The sequence below is a fragment of the Aulonocara stuartgranti genome (assembly GCF_965226115.1).
Source record: "Aulonocara stuartgranti genome assembly, chromosome: 4".
NCBI lineage: Eukaryota > Metazoa > Chordata > Actinopteri > Cichliformes > Cichlidae > Aulonocara > Aulonocara stuartgranti.
In genome coordinates, this window is record NC_138942.1 from 6430452 (window position 1) to 6454991 (window position 24540).

General features: G+C 38.8%; 1 protein-coding gene across 7 annotated transcripts in view; it reads left to right on the forward strand.

The window, feature by feature from the left end:
• spop (speckle type BTB/POZ protein) overlaps positions 1-24540 on the forward strand; it is a 99522-nt gene that overhangs the window by 15400 nt on the left and 59582 nt on the right. For 3 of the 7 annotated variants that reach the window (XM_082529081.1, XM_082529084.1, XM_082529085.1), the window contains one exon: positions 1245-1380. The exons of 1 other annotated variant lie outside the window; for it this stretch is intronic. The gene's annotated coding sequence lies outside the window, so the exon portion shown is untranslated. 3 more of the 7 variants (XM_082529083.1, XM_082529082.1, XM_082529087.1) reach the window with 3 other exon arrangements.

Sequence of the window (24540 nt, forward strand, 5' to 3'; positions counted from 1 at the left end):
CAGGGATCTTAAGATATTTCATTCATTCATGCAGATCATCTTTTCTCTCTCTGAGGTAAAAGCCCACAGGCAGTTTGAATACCGGTCGTGAATACAAAGCACCAAAATATAAAAAGTAACACTCTCGGTGCAGTATTTCTGAGCCAAATATAAGTCAGTGTTTAGCCTTAGAGTTGCAGTTTATTACACCTCTGAGGCAACTTGTCACTCCCTGGATTGCCGTAGTTTGAAGTCATTCAACGCCTGTTTTAAAATCCTGTTTTATTCTTTATGATCCAAGTGTCAAAGTAAATTGACTTAAATCACACAGCTTTCTCTAGTTGCATGTTAAATGTCAGACATCTTTATGGATTGGCTTTATTATGAGAACAAAGTGCATCACTGTGGCTGTTTAGCTTGAGACATTTTGTCACAATCTGCAGACCTTTCTGCAGTAATGGTTGGCAAAACACACCCAGTCTGCTCTGTGAAATCCTGTTCATCTGTGGTTGGCAGGCATGTGAAGTATGAGTAAGCGTCCTTGGTCATGTTTATTTAGGTAGAGGTGGTATTTGAAAGAGAATTAGACTTGGAGGATTTTAATGACACTGCAGAGTTGAAGCCACCGTGGGTCTGTTCTGTCAGATGATTGTTTTGCTATCGGGCTCTGTGTGGGCCCTTTATGCATCACATTAACGTGGTGAATTTTATCTACAAAGATTTTTATCCACTTTTATGGGCCACTGTAAATATAGCATAAAAAGTATCAGGGAAGCATTAAGCCTGCTTTGCTGTGATCCTGCTTTGAATGCTATTGCTATAAGCAGCACTATTTCATTTGTGGGATTGAGATTGCATTGCTTTATTGCTCTGTTTACACCTGTGGCTTTTTGGTTTGCTGTTTGGATACAGTCCAGATACAGTTTGTGCTTGGATTAGTATTTTAAAGCTGCGTGTAATTGTGGAAGGTGGGCCCCTGTCCCGCTTTGTTCCGCCTCGCTGTGTAAACCTTACTACAGTCTCTGTAAAACATGTGTTTTTGTAATATCTTGTCTCACACACACACACACACACACACACACACACACACACTCGCTCTATCTCAGGAATACTCTGCATTCAAGTCTCCTACATAACAGATGCACACACAAACAGTCAACTTGACAAGGAGTCTCTTGCAAGACTATGATAAGGCACTGGCTCACACCCACGCTCACTCTCACAACTACAGTCTTGTTGATTCTTTTCGCTGTTTGTGTTTGCAGCTTGCCAAGAAGCTCTGGCTTTGGACAGACGAGCAGTACTGACACACCTACAGACAGCAAGACCTGACGGAGAGAGTCCAGCTGGCTAGTTATGGCAGTTGCAAGCGGAACAGATGTGCGAGGTACTTTGATCTAGGTGAGTACCAAATGAGGTGTGGATCTGGGGGAGGGAAGGGGGGGCATCGGTCTGTACCAATATTGGGAAATTGCAAATCTGCCGTGGGTGGGGAGAGGAGAAGTGGAGAAGAGCGATTGTTAGAGGCAATTTTAGTCTATGACGATAAAACATTAAAATGACCACTTTTGATCTCAAGCTGATGACAGCACTATTAAACCAAGTGTTTTTAGCTAACTTTTAACAACTGTTTAAGTATTGGAGTCTTTGTGTTCATGTGTTCTGTACTCATTTTTCAAAGCAGACAATTTCACATTCATTTAAGTTTGAAATGCTGCCTTTTTGACTTCTGAACAACTTCAGTTGTCTTCAAGCGTGTTTTTATTTTTTTATTTTTTCCCTCCAAACAGGTTTTAGCTTGAAAAAAAATTAGTCATTTCTTCTAAAGTAAGCTACATTTGTTTAGCTGTTTAAGAAACCAACACCTACAGTATTCTCATAAGGCTAACTTTGAATCAAATTATGGGTAAGAGGAAGTGGATGGTCCAGCATAAGAAATAAGCTTGGTTTGGATAGAAAACACAAACCTTCAAAAAGCATGAAGGTGAAAGAAGATCTAAAGGCTGCCAGTGAAGGAATACCAAATAGCAAGAGAATAGAGACAGCAGCAGACACTTGATCATATAAATGGCAGCTCGATAAGACATTTCAGGTAGTATTCATCTGTCATTTATAAGCAGAATTTGGACCCAGTTCTAATAAAAGACCGAAAAGGTGAAAAAAGGAAAAGCTTGGGTTTTTAGAAGGGAAAATAAGGGTGGAGGTATAGAGGATGTGCCAACATTGGAGACCAAAAAAAACAGAGGAACAATAAAATAAATCCTTGAGGGTAAAGTATGTGGTCCTGTGTGTTTCATGCTTCCCCCACCAAACTTCTTAATTAGGTAGTGTAAAACTAGCAAGAACAGCAAGACGGGAAGAAAGGAAGGGGGGGGAAAAGCTTGGTGAAAATAGTGTAAAGTAGCAGTCTCTTTCCATTTAGAGGCTATGAGATATTTGTTTCTTATTTGCTGAGATGACGAAATGGTAAATGATAAATACATTAATTTGCCCTACTAGTGTACAGATCAGTCTGCTTCTCCACTCCTTCATCACATATAAGATAAGACGTTTATTTATTTTTTTACTTTGGGTTTAAACTCAAAGCAAAGGTTGGTGTTGACATTAATACAAAAGAAATTCCAAGATACAGTTCAAACCTTTTCTCTTTCTTCCCACATGTTTGGTGTGTGGTTTACTTTCATACATTCAGAAGTGAATTTCAGAGTATTTTTTTTTATTTAACATTTCATTTGGCAGTGTCTCTTGACATCAGTGTTGCTGTGTATACCCATGAAAATTAAATCTCTGTGTAGGATTTGTTGAGAAATGCTGGGATATTTTAATCACCTCCTTTCTGTATTATCACACAGAAAGAGCATCATGAAAAATCAACATGAATGTGGTTTTTCAGATGGTTATGAAGCAGTGCCGGTGATATTAGATTTCTCGGTGGTAACTTCAGTTCTCCCATGAAACTAAAAATAGTTTTAGTATTGGAGATGAAGAAAAGTATTGTGTGTGTTCGGTTTTCTTGCAAAATTAGATGGTTGGATTCTGTGTGTATTCTTGTGTTTATATATAAGTGAATAACGGTCTTTGCTGACCCTGTAGTTACAGCCAATTTGCTGTGATCACAGTGACAAGTGTCTCCATATGGATACTTAGTAATTAGCTAAGAGGAGATGGAGAAAGGTTGGAATTCGTGGGGTATTAGAGGACCTGTCAGAAGCCTCCACTCATCTTATCCCCACCCCCCCTCCCAAATCTGTCAGGAGGCTTGTCTGGGGCCCATGCTCCCCAGTCCCCTTCCTTACACTTGGCTGCTTCAGTTAATTGAAGCCACTTCAGATCACTCAGAGGAGCTGGATCTGCATGCCTGAACAGACCACAGCACTCACCTGACCTGTCACTCACTTCTGTCAGCAGCTTCCTGCCACCCACAAGCTTTTTCCAACACATGATCGTCTACAAACCCAGGATATAACAAAGATCCCGGGAATATACTTAGTACACAGTTACCTTAAAAAAACAAAACAAAAAACCCCACTTCACTGGAAATTGACAGGTGCAAATGTCCAACATATTGGGATCTTGGAGTAAACAGACTTTTAACTTGCCAGCTCCTTAGTACAATGTCTGTTTGATGGATCTTGTTAGAATTGTCTCAAATTTACATCAAGTGATTTATATCGTGGCATCTCTGTCACACAAATTTGAGTATTTCCTGTAGTGAGAATGCATCAGAAGCATTCTGGCTAGAGCAAATGTAGTGAGAATGTACTACAATATGTGGCACATAACATGTTGTCTAGTACATATTGGAAAAGGCAAATTTAAACAAAGCCATGAACCAATTCTCCCAGCATTTGAGTTTATGTGTGAAAACAGCTGAGGTCTGTTGTATTGTATCAGGTGCCATCATAAAGGTCTGGGACTTTGCCCATGAGTATAAAACACCTTTCTAAAGTTAAATTTAGCTGATCTCCCCTTAGAGTTCATCTACTCATGTGTTTCATACCTTCAGCATTGCTGCTTTTTTATTTTTGTTATTTTAAGGTTCCTTCTGGTAGTCTCTTTATGGCCACTACTTGTGTTTCTGTGATGCACACAACATTTTAATGTTATTCAAGTGAAGAGGATTAAAACGAAGGCTTATGTGTGGTGAGTTGGGTTAAAGAAATGTTAGTCTAGCCAAAAGGCTCCTGTGTTTTCTATTTCTCTGTCTATATACAATGGTGAGCTAGTATGATGACATACTAGCATGTGAAAATGCTATCATGTGCCATCGTTTGAATTAATTACACTAAATGGCTCTATTGGGCTGCAGTAGCTGACCATGGTGCGACCAAAGCTTTTTTTTTGACCATGTGCAAGCACCTTGTCATGTCCTTGTCTTTAAATGGTCGCTTCAAAGGCAGGGAGCAGTTCTGGATCCACTTATAGTCAGTTGCCTTCTTTGACTGTCTCATTGCTGTTTCATCAGTTTAATCTGCTATTGATTTTCAGTTGCATCTGTTTTTGATTCCTTCAGTCTATTTACAATAATATAGAGCATGGCTATTCAACTAAGAAGTTAGTTGGGCCAGATTTTTTTGCAGCCAGTAAGCAGCAGATCATGATCAATTTCAAACCCACACAACTGTATTGAAAAACAAGTAATTTTTTTATTCCTTTTCCCCCTGTAAATGTGGTGACCTCTCAAGAATGCACACCGAAAGGTCCATTTATTTAAAAAAAGGGAGCTATAAACTATTTTTTTGCACATTTGAAATAATAATAATACTAATAATGATAATACTAAAACATTTTGATATTTCCCTTTCAAATTAAAATAAATCTTTTGCTGACCACTCACTTTTCCTGCCATGAATGGAGCCCCATCTGTCACAAGTATACAGACACGCTTCATATCCAGACCATTTTCCTCAAAAAGAGCTGAAATCTTCTCAAACATTATTTCGCCAGCTGTGTGTCCCTCTAACAGTAGTAAGCAGAGCAATTTTCCATCCAAAAAACGGACATATAGGCACAACTGTGCATTATCAGTTCTGTCTGTGAACCCATCTCCTGCTATAGACATTAAATCAGTTTTCTTCAGGTCATCTAACAGCATTTCAAACTCGTCTGACGCCAGAACTTCACAGAACTTCAACTCGACGAATATTTGAACTGTCTGACAGGTGTACGTTTTTAATAGCAGATGTCACACTTACTTTAATTTTTTTGTCACTTATCACCGCATCCACCACGGCCAGCATGCAGTATTTCACTGTTTCAGAATCTGTGAAAGGCTGTTCTTCTTTGCCAAGAAGCAAACACGAAGGGAAGCTGCTGCAGCTCTCTCTTGGGCTGTACAGGACCCTCACCATGGTAGTACAACTCCGGTTGTAAGATTATTAAACTGTACTTTTGCCGCCTTCTCCTGAGATCGCTCTGGAAAGTTTGTGTAGAAAGTCTGGTGTTTGTCATTGTGGTGCCTTCGTAAGTACTGCAACACACTCACTCCAAACTAAACACATTGGTTTGGCATTTGGATTTGTCAGTCCAGCCAGGGTTAAACCGACGGTTTTCATTGTCAATTTACGCTTTTGGACTGAGAAAGACATGCTGTTGTCGCATCATGCATTACAATGATAGTTGAATATATTTACATTACGGTGCATTGTGGGTTAAATATTGCTAGGCTACTAGCAGCATTCAGTCTACACTACGCTGTAGGAATTTTTAATTTTTTAAAATTAATTGATTAATTTTTTGCGTTTTCTCTGTTTCTGCCAGGACCACAGGCAGGGCCACTCTCAGGTTGCTTCTGGGCCGCCATTTGAACAGGCTTGATATAGAGACTAGCTGTGATAAATGTGATATCTGTTGCAAATCTATCTACTACAGACCTGTAGTGCTGTATAGGAGCCAGTGGGGAACTCACCACCAGCAGACCATGCAGAATCTCAAAATACGAAATAAATGTATAAGTTTACAATCTAGACATTTATAAACAAACAGAGCTAGTTAATTCCATTAATGACCAAGAGCAGTGCAAATTTATTGCTCAAAACTGAGATTGTGAATAACGTACTAAAAGTACTACAGGTTCTAGACATTGCTTTTATCTGAAAACTGTTCAGATAAATTAAAAGAAACTGCATAAGAATCAATACGTTTATGACACAAGGGTGAACTCTTCTGCTAGAAATTGCTGAGCACTGTATGCAGTCCTGTGGTGTGGGACTCGGGTAGAGTGCATGATTTATCCAGAGTGTGTTTTTATTACATATAATATTGTAATTATTGCTGAAATAGCTGAAATGTACAAAGGAACACAAAACATTATTCATGTGAGATTCCGAGCCATCCATGTCTTTGTGAAGATACTATTAGTGTGCCATGTCCGTTAAACCACACATCACTCTAGGTTTTTCAGCAAGTTATGTAAGATATGGGTTTTGGTGTTAAATTTAGCACATTTTAGAGTAAACTGTCTGCTACAAACATTAGTAACTCAGGTTTGTGTGTTTGTTACTTTTCGATGAGCAGACGAGTTGCACTCATAGCTGCAGACTGACTGAAATTATATGTAGATAATAATGTAAAGGCAAAGTGAGAAAAGTTCGTGGTTCAAAAACTTAGTGAAGTGGTCCTGGTTATGCTTCTGACTGGAAGTTCCACCGTTGAGGTGTACAGCTTCCAAACCCAATGTAAAATTCCTCTCTTATCAGCATTGATGATCCTCAGTCAAATTTGGGCTTATTTGGGTCCAAATTGAAATCGGAGATGTACAAGGGAACTGCAACATAGGAATCTAAAATTAGCATTGGAGCTGGATTCAGACTAGAAGATCTTAATCTTGAAGGGGAGAGTGGAAAGATTTTATTCTGGTATGATGGAGTCTCAGAATTTTATGATTGCACCATTTATGCAACTTATTGCAAACTTCTTTTGTTCATTTTTCAAAATATTTTAAAGTCAAGTGAAAGCGTTACAAACATACCAAGAGGCCTGAAAATAGACTTCAAGTGAGCAGAAACACAGATTTTCAAGAGTTGGACCTTCATTTACAAGACGTGACCCTGAACTGCAGTTTTATAGCTATAAGGAGAATGTTGCCATCTGATAGCCTGTACTTACTCATGCTTGAAAAGCCAAGCATAACAAAATGAAAAAAGGGCAAATGTGGACTGGAGATGCAATAAAAGGCCTTTTCCAATTCATGGGTATTTCTAAACTCTGAAAGAGCACAAGAAAAGTGTTAAAACTCAGTATAAACAGAGATCCAAGACTTCAAGCCCACAAAGCTCAGCTAAAGTGACATGGACTAGAATTGGATTTGTTTTGAATAATTTGCCTCCCACATGGCTTTTGTTGATAAATTATGGCTGAATTGAAAATTATCTATGGTTATCATAAAGTAACCATTCTATAAATGCAACAAAGAAACAACTTGTTCTATGATTTGGACCAAAACAAGCTGTCTGAAGTTCATAAAGGCCATAAAGTCACGCCTTCATCATCCAGACATAGAAATTCTCTTTTTCTCTTGCCTCAGCATGCAGTTTGATGTCTGACTAGCAAGAAATCATACCTAAACGGCAAAGAAGGTTTCAGATTCGTCCTGCACGGTAACGATAAATGAAAGACTATGATAGTTTATACAATTCAAGTAAGATTACTTTTTTAAGTTTATGGTTATCTTTGGAAGAAACCATGATGAAGGTAGGAAGTCGAAGCAAGAGGTTGCATGCAAAAAAAGGGTGCATTTACATGGTTTAATTTAATAGCTGAAAGTGTGCTGCTGGGACAAGCAAGCTCAGTGGTTTATGGCGTTGCAGATATTTTTCAGGTATTTGCACCTAGAAATCACTCAGTTGAGAGATTGTCTGGCTGATGCTGTAAAAAGTGAAACTTGCCAATCTCTTACATCTTGCTACTGAGTTACTTGAGGCTGCAATAATGTGCCCCCTCTGCTGGTTCTGAAGTGCTGCTTCCCGTAACACTGAAAACTGGGAATGTGTGCAGTATAGCCATAGGGAATAGATCTTTTTGAAACACTCCACTTGGGAGTGAATGTCTAAAATGAGAAGTGGGGCTTGTGAATTGTTTTAAATGCCAGGCTTCTACTCATTCAGGGTGCTTTCTTGTGGAAGTCTTTAGTTATACTGTAGCTCAGTCTGCTGACATTTAATGCTCAGCCATTACATCCTCTGTTGCTGCTTTAGTATAGGCCCAGTTGTTACCGGTATGAATATGAATAGACAGATGTGACAGCTGGCCAGCCATATGTGACAAGCCTTTTAAATCTTTACGCCTTAATTATTCCGTCCCTTGGGACAAATATTGGCATTTAAGGTCTTAACACTCAGACCTTATAAACTGCCAGCCTCCAGTTGGCATTATCAGTCTCTTGGCAACTTCCAAGCAGACTAACAAAGGTGCTAGATAAAGGCTCACAGCTAAATTCATAACTGTCAGTTGTGCTTAGATGATTTCCTTAAATTCTATCAGTATTATACAGATCATTATGTTGCATATTTGTTTAGAGGCAAGTATCTCCTGTAAGCAGTGTTAACTCTAGAAATGTTTTAATGCTTCACAAGGGGGCTCTAAAAATCTCATGGTGGCACACTGAAATCAAAATCTATCACTGAATTAAAGTAATTCTGTTATGCCTTGATTATGTATATAGCTTTGCTGAAAACTACATCAATACTGGAATTGTATACCGATGTACCCTTTTCATTTATACACTCTGTAAAGTTACTAAAAATGGAGGTTAGTTCATCTGCTGCATGTAATATAATTAAATGATTGATGCACTGAGCATTTCTTTATTATTCTACTGCATGACATTTCATTTATTGAATGCCATCAAATTTTCTCTACCTTTTTTTTTCTCCTTCCTCTTCTTCTTTAATCTTTCCCCTCACCCCCATCAGTTTTGAAAGATTAAGACTCCTCCCCGAACTTGCTTTTTCCTCTTGGGGAGTTCGTCCTTCCCACTGTTGCTAAGTGTGTAGCAATTGGGTTGTGTGATTGTTGAGGGGTTTGCTTTCTAATATTGTAGAGTCTTGCAATTTAAAGCACCTCGGAGTAGCTGTTGTTTTGAGTTGGTGCTAGGTAAATAAAATTAGAATTGAAATTTAAAAGATCCAGAAGAGCAAGAGAAATCTCTGTATGCTATAGGACAAGGATGAAAGCCAATGCTGAATAAGCATGTTTCTTGGGCCCCCAGACAATGCTGCATTAAAATCTGACTCTGTTCTGTTGTGAAAATCTGTGCATGGGCAAGACAGGAATGTTAAAAACAATATGTTTGGGAACACATTGTTGCCTCTACAGGCAAAGTAAAACTATTGTGAAAAGAACAAATCACAGGTAAAAAAAAAAAAATGGAAAAAATATATGCTTATAACTTTCACATTTGTGAAGGCACCATTAATGCTGAGTGTATATATAATATAAATATTATGCAGGTTCTACAGCAGCACATGCTGTGATCCAGCTTCCACATCAAAATAATTAGCTTTTTTAGCATAACAAGGCCAAACGATATTCTGCATTAATGCCCTGTAGTTGCTGCTCAGCCACGTTGCAGCCATCCCTGCAGTCCAGACTTGTTACTCATCGAATACATTTTAGCTCATTATGAAATGGAAACTACAACAAAGAAGGCGCCAGACTGGTGAGCAGCTGAATTCTGACTCAAACAACAATGGGAAAACATCTTGCTTTCCCAAGTGGTCTCCTCACTTCCCAACAGTCTAACAGTCTCGGTAAAAGGAAAGATGATGCAACATAGTGGCAAACATGCTTCTGTACCAACTTTTTTGCATCACATTGCTGGTATCAAATTTCAAATGAGCATACGTGCTTTTGAAAAAAACAAAACAAAGTGATTTTACAATTCACTGCCTTTGATTCTTTTATGTACATTTATCACAGTCATTGTTTTTGTAGGTAGATAGATATAAAGTGTGTGTGTGTGTGTGTGTGTGTGTGTGTGTGTTTTATCGTATACATATTTAAAATGGCATTGTTGCTGTTGTCAAATGAAGAGGAAGATCGGAGTGCTTCTTTCTCCCAGTGCTCCCAGTGAACTGTAATAGGAGAGCGTTATTTCGTATTGATGTTTCTCCTAACTTGGTTTAAACTTACTGTACATATTGTGATAACTGCCATAATGTGTCAAGATTGTACGTTACCGTTTACCCAGATAACATTACTCTGTAACCATTTACTTGATTATCTGGTATACACTGTCACAAATTAATTTTTTTTTTTTGGTCTAGGAATGGGCTGGTGATGCTGTTTCTGGGGCAGAGCGTCTAGCACTTGGACTGTCAAGTTTGAGATTTTAGTGAATGAATGTCACCAGCCAGCATCAGTTTCACATTAGCCGTGAGCACAGCCAGTGAGAAACTGGTGGCTGTGGCCCCTTGTGATCCTCTTAGTGTCACCTTTGCTGCCAGTTTTCTCGTGTTGGTTGGAGATTTGCCTCATTTCCAATGAGGGCCTGAGTTTTTAAGGCATTTTTTAATGCATTTTTATAGTGTGGGTATTGAGAAATCCTTTGAGAATCATTGTGACTATGGGCCATACAAATAAAACTGACTTAATTAATAACTGGAAGTCAAAGTTATAATAATTTATCATACGCTATTTATAGCATCAGTTTCCACACAGTTATATAACTCTTCAGCTATATGTAAACATGTACAATTATGAAAAAAATGATGATAACGTCACACTACAGGAGAGCATATTTATCGTTGTCTGATGCATCAGAGGAATAAGGTGCTGACATCGCTTTAAGATTTTAAATGACAACACCTACCAGCATTTAATTTATTATATTGTTATGTAAGGGTTGCTCAACAAAATGAAGGTGGATCTGTTATTCTGTCTCTAAATCTTTTTCTTTCTTTGCCTCTCATCTTCTGTCTGTTCCCCCTCTTGGTCTGCCTCACCTGGGTCATCCCACACATTCTCATTTCTCTTGTTATCCTAGGTTCTAATTTCAGTTGCTGCGGTAACCCTGCGGCTCCCTACACTTATGCCTCCTCCCTCATCTCTCTGAGCTCCTTGTTAAGTGTGGCAGAGCTGGTTAATGATTGTGTTTTATTTATATTTTTCCTCCGGTAGGGTTCCTTTTGATAGGGCACGCATGCCTTGACTCTTGAATAAGCCTGGCTTTATAGTATGTCCTGTATCTTCATTTTATTTCTTTCTCGCTTACTCGTTTGCTTTCTTTCTTGCCCTTTATTTTCCTTCCTTTTTTGATTTGTAGCTGGCTGTCTTGTGTTTTCTTGTTTTTCTCATAACAGTTAGCTGTCAGTCGTGCAAGAAAACAATCTCTCAGAGACACGAGGTGGACTCTCACTGCTAATGCAGTGCTGTACTCTGATGCAAACTAATTTGCTCAGTGTGCCTTGTATGATTGTTTAAACTTGATCTACATAAATGCAAACAGAGTTTCGTTGAACTCTCAGTTCATGATTGGAGTTCAAAGAAACCTCCCGAAACAGATGAGAACTAATACCTGTAACTGGTATGGGTGCATGATATTCACTCCATAATATTTTTTTATTTTTTTATTTTTTTAAGATATCCAGTAATAGCTGTATTTTTCTTGCGCATTTGAGCCACTACTGTATTTTTCATTTACTTTTTTTGATACACTTATGCATGTTGGCATTTGCTGAGCATATGGAGTTTTTTCTGCTATGTTGAAATACTGACCTCTTCATTTGAGTTTCTTTATAGACTAGGGAAAGAATGGAAAGGCAGCAAGATATGCTGAGTAGGGGAGGTGGTGAGCAGCTGTTGTGCTAGGGTGGCTAGAAAACTTTCACAATGTTATGATGGCACAGTATCAAGCCAAGCAGTTCAGGTTGTTTTCACCAAATGTCCTCACTCACACACCTCAGGATGTTTAAAGTAGAACTCCCCATTGACAGTCTAACTGTAGCACAGCATGCTCCTTGCTGCACTGCTTGAGCTGATGTGCATCCTTCAGGCTTGGGTGATGTGGTCTGTTTTACTAAACTACTGGTGTTTGATTTCTGAGTCATCCCTGAAGACCTAGCTCTTATCACCAGTGATGATCCTTGACATAAATTTTGGTCTGTATGATACAGAACGTGACGTGTACTCTCTGAGCATGTGCACTTGATTGGAATGGGACTTACAGTCATTGACTTGAAAATGGTCAAAACCAAGGCCAATGGGGTATTGTCGTCACCATGCTGGGTGGGTGCCATGGACAATTAAGTTTGAATGTGAGAACAAAGAGATGTAGGAGCTTAAGATTGATGCTGTTGTTGTACCAGCTAAAAATCTGGGTTTGAATCTCAGTGACCTCAAAGTCAGAGTCAGAGGTCAAGTTTTCTGACGATCTTGTGAATGCGATAACTGAAGAACACGGCGACGTAGATTTTTGAAATCAATAGGTCTGCCTGATTGGAGGCTGAAGCGTAGCATTGGTGGTCTCCAGTATTTATTTATTTATTTATTTATTTTTTTTATTTTTTATTTTTTTCTTCAAATATGCTTTTTGCAGTTTACCAGTGTACTTCACTGATATATCTTTAATGCTTGATATATATTTGTATACCCACTGAAGTCCTGTTTTCTGCTTGCTTGGAGATGATTACACATTACTTCAACTCAAATATAGAAGATTAAATTGTCCTAGTGTGTTGTTCTTTTTTTGATCTCAGCTAAATCTTACTACTTGTTAAAGTTAACAATCAGCAAAATGTACTTGAATATAACTACGAAAAAAACTTCAGCCTATCTAATTAGTGTACTGACTGGCAAATGGTAAGATGCCAATGATCTGACTGACTGCATACCAACAGATAGCCCAGTTCACTTTAATACCAACCAGTACAATACTGTTCACATACTGTATGACTGGACAGGTTCATGCTTGTTTATTGTCCAGCACCACTTTCGTTTTTCTTCTATTGTTACATCTTTCATTCTTCACTGTGTCTGATTTTGTTCCTTTCACAGATATCTCTGGGTAAGGGCACAAAAGTTGTTCGAGATATTTTATCGACAAAAAGTGACCGGACTAGAAACCAGAGTACTTTTTAATTTTTATTTTACTTTGGTAGCAACTCTTGTGGGAATCATCATGGCTCTAGTTATGTAGTTAATGAGATCTCACTGTGAAAACTGCAATGAAATATTTGTGTTTGAAAATTCTTTTTGCAAATATGAAGAAAATGGCTCATCCAGACATGTCCAGCCTGCTTATCCAAAGTTACAGAGACTGAAATCTAATTTGTTTTGACATCTGGATTTTGTGTTTGTGTTAGTTTTTGTCTTTAAAGACATTCCTTGCTTTCTTTCTCCCTTACTCATTTTGTGTCTGCATGTATGCTTCCATTTATATCCATCTCTTTCCCCATTCATTACCATCTTAAATAACTTTTTACATGTTAAATATATAAACATAATAAATGTTTTTCTTTCTTTCTTTAATGGGTGCTGTCTTATGTTGTTTTTTAGGCTTGTCATTCTTTTTTTTCTTTTTTCTTTTTTTATCTGCCTCCATCTCTAAGTCCATCGCTGTCTACTGTTGCCACCATCCTGGCATCTGCCAGAGCAGAGAAAGTCTCTCTGGTGCTTTTGATTGGCTGTTTAGAGATTGGAATGTGCCTGCCTGACACAAATGACTTCATTAGAGAGAGTGATAATCTCAGAGGGGGTCTTCACCAAAGGCATTCTTCAACAAAGGCCATTTAGACAAAAGACAAAACATTTGAAATGGTTAACGTGAGTAATTTCAAATGGCAGAACAGGCGAGGAAGCTGAGTTTTAGTGCTAAAAGTTTGATAGTGGCAGGAGTGTTCTCAGAGATAGTGAAAGAGAAGGAGATGAATTAGGGAAGCTTCAATTCAGAGCATAACTGTTGGTTACGGTCCCAGATTTACTGTGAAGATCTGAAATGTCACTGTGTGTGTGTGTGTGTGTGTGTGTGTGTCTGTGTGTGAGAGAGTGTGTTTGTATGTGAATGTGTGTTTGTGGTAGTCTAGCAGCTTTATCTGCCTGGCATTTCCTGTTTTCAGAACTGACTGTGGTACCAAGCAACATCTGATGACCCTCCAAAAGGCTCAGTGCTGCAGAGAATACTAAGGGGAACACTTGTAACCTTAACACAAATTAGAAAGGCTTAGATTTGGAGGGTGACTCACAAGGTTTTGTCACCTTTACTAACACCAGCAGTTATTTTGCAGCTGTTATCTTAATAGTTTCATGGGAATTTGGATTTGATTCTGCCAGTGCCAACTTTCCGTGAGCTCCCTTGTGCAGGTAATGAACTGATCTCAAATCAGGATGCTGGCTGATTAATATAGATGATATGACACATTTCCAGCTGGGTGGTATCAGCTTTTGGCTGCAACTTTGCAGTCTCTTCCACTTCAGTGGTGCAAGGATAGAGGTTGGCATTTAGGTGTCAGGAGACAAACAGAGATGTTCGTCTGCAGGCACCCAGCGCCCACCACTATCTCGACTGGGGTTCCTCCAAGTAAATACTGAAAATGTCAGCTCAAAATTACATTTAAGTTGAAACTTTTGAAATTTTAGCATTTTGAATGTCATATCTTTTTTTGAAAGAGAAAACGCCATAAAATGTATTGAAGCTACATTAACAAACCATACTTGTTACAAATGAAACATTCAACTTTTATGCAAATGATCTAAAAATGAGAGCGAATATAGTTTGAAAGAATAGACCGATGCTTGTTTACCTGTCCTTTATTTCTCTGACATTTCTCTTTTAAAGGTTTATGTATCCTTGCTGTTAATGCTTAGTCTGACCAACAGTGTTTTTATCTGTTAGTGCTACCTGCATTTCCATTCTTATTATCAGGGCTGCGGTTTGGCACTTTACCGAGTGAGATGGGTAATTTTCAGCCCTCGCTGTATAATATCTGTGCTCTTCAATGTATAGATAACAATGTGTAAAAGGTGAGAAGATCACTTTTGGATTTAAGAGTTGGTCCATCTTTTAGGAATTTAATGAAGAGCATTTAAAATTCTTCCTGAATATAAATGAGTGTATGCATGTGTGGGTGTCGGTGTGGGTATGTGTGTAAGCGTCGTAATTGGGAAGCAGAGTGACGTTGGGGCACACAAAGGAGCAACCCTTGTCGTACCATGTGTAACCGATGGATGGAACTGAACTTATTAGCACAACTACCTTTTCCTTTCTTTTACTGAAAAGAGCAACAGCAAAGCAATAAGACAGAGAGCACTGCATCTGTCTCCAAATCTCATCAATGGTCTGTGAGACTGCCTGGTTTCAGTATGTTTTTGTGAATTCTGTAGCTCTATTAAATAAAGAGAGGAATGAACTTTCTTAAATGGTTCATTCATCTCCTAGAATTACTTTGTTGACAGTTTATATTAAATCATGCATTCAGATGTATTCTCTTATTGGATATAAAGTACCTGTGATTGTATAAATTTAGGAAGTACATTAGTACTAAGTCTATTTCTTTGTTCTCATCTGTAGGTACTTTAAAATACAGCCTCACGACTTGCTTCGGCTATTTCTTAAGAATTAACTCTTCTTGTTGATGTTAGTTTTTTTTTTTTTTTTTTGGATTCAGGAAGCCAGTTTATTTGGTCAAGCTCACTAATACAGACTTGGGCAAATTCAAAACATAACCTAAGCTGCAAGTGACTTGAGTCTCTGTGTGGTATTTCTTACTTGTCTGAGTCATTTTGCTCCCTTTAACAATGTAAAATGATACTTCTGAGATGCCCAATCAGCAGGGAATTGTATCACTGACGATCCAAAAAAGTCACTATTGGAGAAAAAATATGTTTTGTGATGTTATACTACTGTGATTAAGAGTCACAAGAGAAAGTATTACTAGTTACTAGTAAGTAACTAGAAATACAGTTGGAGAAATCGAGAGAAATGCTGTGCTGTTTGTTTTAATTCCCCCATTTCATTTTCCAGGTTTTGTTATTAGTTTCATGTATTGATCTACTTTTGGAGTTGATCCATATTTGGATTTGAATCTAGGAATTTTTGGGAAGAAATCTTTAGGGATGAGATAAAATTAGTCATATTGGATCACATCAAATTGATACAGGAAAGATTAGAAGACGCGTGTTGTTTTTTGTTGTTTTAAAGAAAATTGAAACACAAGTCATCCAGATATCTTTCCGGGACTCAAATCATTCATGGTTTGGCAGTAGTTTTTAGCCTTGGTTGAGCTACACAGTCTTGGACAGTTCTTGTTAACATTTGTTGAATTATTCTTGATAATTGTTCTTGTTGACATCTGGTAAGAAGCAGGAATATTGTTCCCCAAGGTAAAGACGAGTGGTAGTGTGAGAGAATCCCAGCGTTGACCATCGATGACATTAGAGCACCCTTGATCCCAATATTGCTGCACAGTGATGTGACAGTATGACACATTAAGCGAACAGTTGAACCTAATTGGCTCCTTGTGTGTGGGTGTGTTGGTGTGTATCCAACTGGGATTTATGTCCTTTGTAATGCTAATGGAAAGACAGCAGTAGGGATCGATGTACTTTACAAAAAGACGTTCATACTTTACATTAATATTTGGTTCATTGATGGGTTTTCACAGATTTTTTTTTTTTTTTTTTTTTTTCCCGTGTGAGAGCAATACAAGAAGAAAAGATAAATTGGTGAATGGTCAATGGCACTTGGTATTTGAAGACATGCTTTCAAAATTCTACAATATTTTCTTTTTCCCCCCCCAATCCAATATCAGTGGATTCACATGTGTTGTCATTGTTCTTTTACTCTGCAGACACACGGCTCTGTTGAGGATGACATCCCACAAATTCAGTAACTTGTACTGCTGCCGGCACAGTTCGTCATTATAATTGTTGGAGAGTAAGGAGGGAATGGTAAGGAGGAAATAAATGGAAAAAATGGCAGAAAATCTCATTGTGCCTGAAATTGCTTCCTTCCTACACCACTGTTTCTACATAGTAAATATTTTAAGCTCTCGGTAGTTTACTGTGAGATTTTGGAATCATTACTGTATATGTAGCCCACCACTGTTATCTTAAAATCGCTAGCAAAACCCTGAATCTGCTTTTCTTTTTTTTTTTTTTTTTTTTTTTTCCCCCCCCCTTCCCCTGAAAGAGGATTATTTGTAGCTTTATGGTACTTAAAAGTATAATTGTCACTGAATTCAAACTCAAAGCTACTAAATGCAAGCATAGGCAGCCATTCTAGACAGAGCACCATAGTGAACATTGTTAAGGATAATGAAATTATTCCTTGCTGAAATTAATCTTATGAATGTTTGGAGATGCACAAAGTTGCTTGGATTTCAAGCCATAATTAAAAGGGAAACAAAAAATGGAAAGTGGGTGTGCTATGGTCTTAACTTTAATACCAGCAGAAAATGCTGATCTCCTGGGAAGTTTCCACACAACATTCTCTACGGTTTACAGAGAAGGGTATGAAATTGAGAAAATATACTGTGGGCAATAGTTCTCTGGATCAAAATGCCTGTTTGACATCAGAGTTCACAGGAGAAAGGTAGTTTGGCCACTCTCCTCTGAACTTGAGACAGACTCTGTCACTCACAAACTCACTCATCACCCCCAAGGTATGCAGAAGAGTGTGTCTGAATGCACAAGATATCAATCCTTGAAACACATGGACTACAGCACCAGGAGACCACACTGGGTGCCATTCCTGCCAGCTAACAACAGGAAAACAGGCTAAATTTGCATAGACTCGCCAAAATTGGACAATAGAAGAATGCAAAGGTCTCAGATTTTTGGTGGTAGGGTCAGAAAATGCTGTAAACATCATCATGGATCAATCCTGCCTTCCATCAGTGGTTCAGTGGGATATTTTTGATGACAGGCTTTGGGGCTGTTAGTACCAATTGAGCATCGTTTAAATGCTACAGTCTGTCTTGAGTATTGTTGCTGACCATCTCCATCCCTTTATGACCCGAGTGTAACCATCTTCTGATGGGTGCAAATGGCTCAAACTGGTTTCTTGAATATGACCGTGATGGCCTCCACAGTCCATAGATCGTACTGGTAATTGGAGATTTGGATCATGGATGTGTAGCTGACAAATCTTTATAAGCTATTGTGTTAATATGTACCAAAATCTCTGAGGAATGCTTCTAGCATCTTGTTGAATCTGTGCCATAAATAATTAGGGAACCTGTTAAGGCAAAAGGGGTCCAGTATTTGTAAAGTGTACCTAACAACGAAGTGGAGAGTAATTCAATATATAGGGTTTTTTTTTTTTTTTTTTTTTTTAATTGAATTTGTTTTATGTGGGATACAATTTAATAGTCCCCGTTTACTAATTTTCAGGCCTACTCCAAGTTTCTCATTTTGCATAATGCTTTGGTCCAGAAAAGCTGAAACCTGTTGGCATACAAAGAAACTGACAGAGTGCATACATGATGTCCAACACCCTTTGTGAAAAGAGAAGGATAAGAAGAGATTAGACAAACGAAGGGGATAAAGATAGAGCTAAAGACAGGCTTTGTTTTTGGTCCCCTTATGAGCCAGGGATCCTGCTAATTACCAAGCTCTCTGGTCCTTGCTAAATGTGTTTGAAATCCACTGGATGCAGATAATTGAGCTGGAAATGTGTTACATGACAAAGTCATGCTGAAGGACAACCACTAAAAAAGGCCTCCTCTCCATCGTTTTCTCTGTCAGGCACACTTTTGATATAAAACTTTCTCAAATGATTCATTCCACAGTGTTTATCTTTGTTGTTTGTTGAGATTAAAGCTTAGGGGATGCTTGAACCACCTTTTGTGATAAGCTATAGTCAAAACAGAGACAGGTCAGTGGTGGACGTGTCAGACAGGTCTGTGTTTTCTTGTTGCTGAATAATTGCTTTTAGTTTTCAATTTAGGGATTTGAGCTTTTTAAAATCCCTCACATCATCATAGCAAAGCAAAAGACTGTTTTTATAGCCACAGGCTGGATGTGTCCATCTATGCATCTCAAGTTTTTTTTCTCAGCTAAACAGTGTCTTGTACTTGAGTTTTTGTATAGCCTAAGTCTCAAATTGATTTCGGTGCTTCATATAAAATTGATTTACTGACTTGGATACATAGATCCCGGGCAGAGATCAGCCTCCCCTGAGAATGTTGGAGTAAAGTGAAAACAAGGTGAAGAGACACTCCCTGTCGTTCCATTTGCATTTTAATTATAAATTGCATCATTGCACCGAGTGCGGTAACAAAACAACTCTGCCTCTCTCCATTCACTCCTCCCATTTGCTTCAAGCTCAGCTCACTTCACGAGACTGAAACTTCGTGCGGAGAGCCTCTGCTGGGCAGAAATTAAAGAGGGAGAGTTATATGTAAGAGAACAGTTGGTGAAGCTGAATGAAGCCTTGCCTCAGTGAGTGTATGAAAACGTTATACAAATGATGTTTGTATCCGTTTAGTTTAGAAGAAATACATTGCTAAAAGAAGATTTTTGTTTCGATAGTAAGACAGACTTTGCTTTGGGCACTGGAAAAGAAGACAGTGAAAAACCTCTGGACTTGATGCAGCCAATATCATTTTGTCATTTAAAAAGCTTTTCTCTGTTATCTTGGCAACATGGGCCCACTATGATTTGATGTCTGTCTCAGAGTATATAATAATTTTTATTTTTTCAGGGCTGCAAATTTTCTCAGCAGGTTTGACTGTTTCTGCTGTGTGTCTTTGTGTGTGTTTGTTTGTGTGTGTCTACGCTTAGGAGTATTAGTTTGTCACTTGTGTTGTCAGTAATTATATAGAGCTAATTGATCACACTGGAGAAGTGTACAAGGACAAACTGTGTGAATGCAGACTGAGAGGCTTGAGATGTGGCCCATAAAAATCCAGCATAGCATGGCACATTATTTACAGGGGTTGTATTTCCGTACCACTTGCAAAAGGTACCCCATATGTGAGAGAAGTCCTTTATCTTTCCTGCAGATTTGACTGATAAAAATGTTACATTGGAATGGTTTCTATCGGAGTTTGCAAAATATGGGAAAAGAATATTGCCAGTATGCAAACAGATTAATTTGCATTTTTCTAATCCTAAAAGGCAGAAAAGCAGTTGGCATGTGTAAGGAAGTATACCAAGCCATTCACTTTCATATATTTATTCACACGTTGCATCTTTGTGTGGGGAAAAAACTTTGAACAGACTGCAGGTGTTTTGACACACACAATTTGAATAGTGTTGGGGAAAATCAAGAGGTTTCCCATTCTCACATATAGTACTGTGCAAAAAATCTTGAGCCACCACTTGTAAAGTAGTCTTGTGTTCTCCAGTTTTTCTTTCATTTTTAAAGGTGGGAAATGGGTAGAAAACTGAGGTATGCCAAATTACACAAGAATTTATTTGAAAATTGGTGGCAACTGGTCTTATGAAGTGACATGTTTCAATCAGTCATGGTTTTGCCTCCTCAGAGCCTGGACATGAGCACGCAACATTGAAGCGGCGTGGGATCATCTTGACAGAGAATGGAACAAAAGGCAGTTGGTATGCAAAGAAGCACTTTTGCAATGTCCTCCAAGAAGTCTGGAGAACTATTCCTGAAGACCACTTAAAGAAATTAGAAGAAAGCTTGGCTAAGAGAGATCAGGCTGTGCTGAAAAACAAAGGTGGACATACCAGTCTGTTTTTCCCTTATAGAATATATTTCTATGTATGTTTGGATGTGTTTCAATCATTGACTGCACATTTTTCAAAATTTCCTACAAAAAACAAACAAAAGACGAGTGGTTTAACATGTTTGCGCTACACTGTATAGCATGAGATAGTTGGCTATAGATTTGAACTACTCTGTTTGATTTAGACAAGGTTTGCTACTTTTCTAGAGTATATAGGATGCAGGAAACACAATGTACACTTTATACTAGGGAGCTGAGAGGGTAAAAACCATCTAATAACTTTTCCAACTGAATCAGATGTTTACATTCTCACCTACAGGTTTGCCCGACCTGTAATTCATGTGTAAATTCTGGACTGCATTGCATTGTGTTAAAACTTCTCAAGTCGTTTTAACTGTAGTTTAAATTGTGTACAAGCTGCTCTTTATATAACCTTTATGTGCACTTGAGTCATGTAGCAGCTGGTCTGCTCTGCAACAGAAGAGCAATGGAGAGATTTGGTAAAGATCAGAATATGACGGAGAAGTGGGAGGATTTAAGAGAGGATGATGGAAAAGGGCAAATGCTGCCAAAATATTCTTTTCTTGTCTTTTCAGCCTTACTATTACATTAGATGCACAGACGTACTGGGCTACTTGTATATTACACCGACAGGAGCTGCTCAGCCATGGAAACCCATGACATGAAGCTCCAAGCAAATGTTTTTTGTGCTGATGTTGATGCCAGAGGAGGTTTGGAACTCCTCCAGTTTGGAAGATTTGACTTCACTTACTGTATTGAAAATGTAATTATTTCTTGGTATGACTATAGCAAACACTGTGACGTACTTACAGTACATGCAGTACATACAGTACATGCATCGGTATGTTATGTGTTGCAGTACAGCTGGGGATATATTTTGAGCTAAGCTGTCTTGTTTTATTTGCTAGCATTATAGTAGTTTTGTTATCTTAGCTGCAAGTAATACCTTTCTCGTTTGAAATCATCTAAAGTAGAAAATGCCACGTGAATTAGTAGATCTAAAGCAAGGTATGTAGTAAGGCATGGTTGCTCAGTTTTATAGCAGTCTTGAGAAGGATTAAGAGAAGTGAAAACGGAGAGTTTAGGTGATTTAAAAAGGGGAGAGAGAAGGAAGCTGTGAGAAATGGAGAGTGAGAGAAGATGACTGGTGATACGGAGAGGGATAGTGATGGTGTTTCGCTGGAGTTTGCTCCACGGTTCAGGGAGGACCTCTGTCTCTGCCAGTGCCTCTTAATCCATCACACCTCCTGCGGTCCTGGATCCGACACACTACAGCGTCTTCCCAACCCGCTGACGAATTTATGCTCAGCTCTGTCATGCATGTGTGCCCACTGTTCCTGGCCTTCTCTTATCCCTGTTTTCACTCTTTTTCTTTCTCTGAGTGAATGTCAGGGCTATCAGCACTGCCTCGGGCAAGATGGACAGACACTGTTTTACAGTGTTTTTATACATGCTCCACATCTAGACTTGTTCTTTCTCTCAACACTGAGAGGCTTTTCTCCTTCCCTTTTCATGTTTTGCCTGCCAGTGTCTCCTGCAGCAAGCTCAAATATTTTCAGTGTTCTTGCCCTTAATTTCTGCTACAAATCCAGAATCTCTCATAACGAATATTTGGGATATCTTCCTTTTTTATGATCCATGTGCATGTACTTATTTGACAGGATGTGCACCTCCAGCCATCTGTGAGTTTTAGAAATGAGGGTCGGCTACTTTACTTGATCAATCTTGCTAACCCCCCAGATGGATCTGCACATACTGCCTAAGCTTTTTATGAAATCTGACGTTATAATGAACAGGCTTGATTAACCCTCTGTCAGACTGCTCACCAGAGCTGGAGGAAAGAGAATTGTGGTGGTGGTGATAGAAGAACATGGCCTGGCTCTAGGCTGTGAAAAGATGAGCTAGCATGTGGGCATTTGATTTACGTTCAGAAATGCGTCACACATACGTTGAAGTCTGCAGCACTTTGTCACTTAACCTCAGTTTTCTGGCAGGTTTTCAGTGTTTGTAGTCTGTCCCTCTCAACTCTGCAGCCCGCCTGTGTACCTCACAGGTTTGCTCTGTGCCTGTTGTTGCACAAGGTGACCCTCTAAACACTCCAGGATCCCTGCTGTGATTCTGGCTTTTCTTTGTAGCGGCCAAATTACGCACCTCCACCCCCTGTCCACCTGGTGGCGATGTCTCAGCACCTTCCCACCTGTTTCTCTGAGGGAGAGGATAGTAGGTAACTTAATATTTTTGACATTTCCATTTTATTTTCCGTGTAAAGGGAATTAAGATAGTGACAGGCTAATTGTGTATTGATGTGTGTTTGTGTGCTTGCATGTAGAATGTGTTTTTCCTTTTCTTTTGTATAATGAATATATTTTCTGTTTTTGAGACTCTGCGATAGCTGTAATGAATTCCAGAAGGCTTTTTGTTGTTTTGTTCTGTCACTCCTATTTCACAGTAGACCAGGTTGCTTGAAGTCCCTGCCATATGGTCATACTGAAGGATTTATTGGATAAACTTAACCTTTTCATACAAAAACATTGCTATAACTCTACATAACTTATGTAACCACAATAGGATCCGTTTGTCTTTAGAATGGCAATTTATTGTAAAGTTAGAGTAGGTGACATTAGATTATGTTGGAACAAGTATTAATTTTAGAATATGAACACCACCTACACTTGTGTTCATAATCCAAAAACTCGTGGTGATGGTAAATGTAGATTGTAATTTTTCAACAGCGACATTTTATATGTAGGGATAGTAAAGCTAAATATTTTTTCTGCATGTGTTTTTGCTACTATTTAGCCATGACAGCAGAAGCAGCATAAAGAGAAAATGTGCAATGCAGCAGTGGTCCCTGGCTGTAACTATCAGTTAATTAGGTGAAGTATTACACTGAAACAGGTACCCTAATGGACTGCCAAGAATGTTATGTTAGGACGACTGGCTCTGTAGCCACAGTCACTGGCATAATTGCAAATTATTGATCTGTGAAGATATTATAGGCTGATGATCCAACCTGCTGAATATTATACAGGTTCACCTCCTGCAGCTCCCACCATGGTATGAATATGTTACCTCTTAGGTGCCATGTGGTATTTGCAACCAGGATGTTAGAATCAGATTTTTGGGTCTTGTGGGTTATAAGGCATTGACCGGTTTTGTTTTGACAAAGCCTGCAGGTACTAGATCGGATTAGAATCTCAGGAATTTGGAGACCAAGTCAACACTGTGTCATGTTTGTTGACTCATTTTCTTCTGTTTCTTTCTCTCTTTCTTTCTTTCTTTCTTTTTTTTTTTCTCCCCCGTCCAGTGTGGTACGGTGCATTGTACTGCAGGCCGTTGCCAGTGACATTGCTATGGGAATGTGATCATTTGCAAGGATGTTTAGGGGGTGCCTCATGTCAAATAACATCCAAGTAAATATCAGGATCTGAAGATTCCCAGAAAATTACACTTTCAGTGGTTTTAGCATTATGGCTGTTCAGTCTAATTGAGGAAACAATATGAGCAAATGTTCTTTGTCAAAGATGTTTTTTGTTTGAATTTTAGTTGGTCTAAAAGAACACAATCTGGGAGAAGTCAGGCTAACAATTCAGAGAAAATTACAACTGATGTATGCTCTGTCAGCCCAGCAGCTTAACAATGTGCACTCTCCAGCATTTCTATGCATGAGCTTCTGCTTTCGGCTGCTCCCTTTAGGGGTCACTGCGGTGGTTCATCTGCCTCCATCTCACCCTATCCCGAGCATCCTCCTCTGTCACATCAACCTTCTGAATATCCTCCTTGACCACATCCATGAATCTTCTCTGTCGTCTTCCTCTTTTCCTCCTACTTGGCAGCTCCATATTCAACATCTTTCAGCTCCTTTCCAGCCTCACATAGAAATCACTACACACCTTTTCCTTTCTCTTTGCCA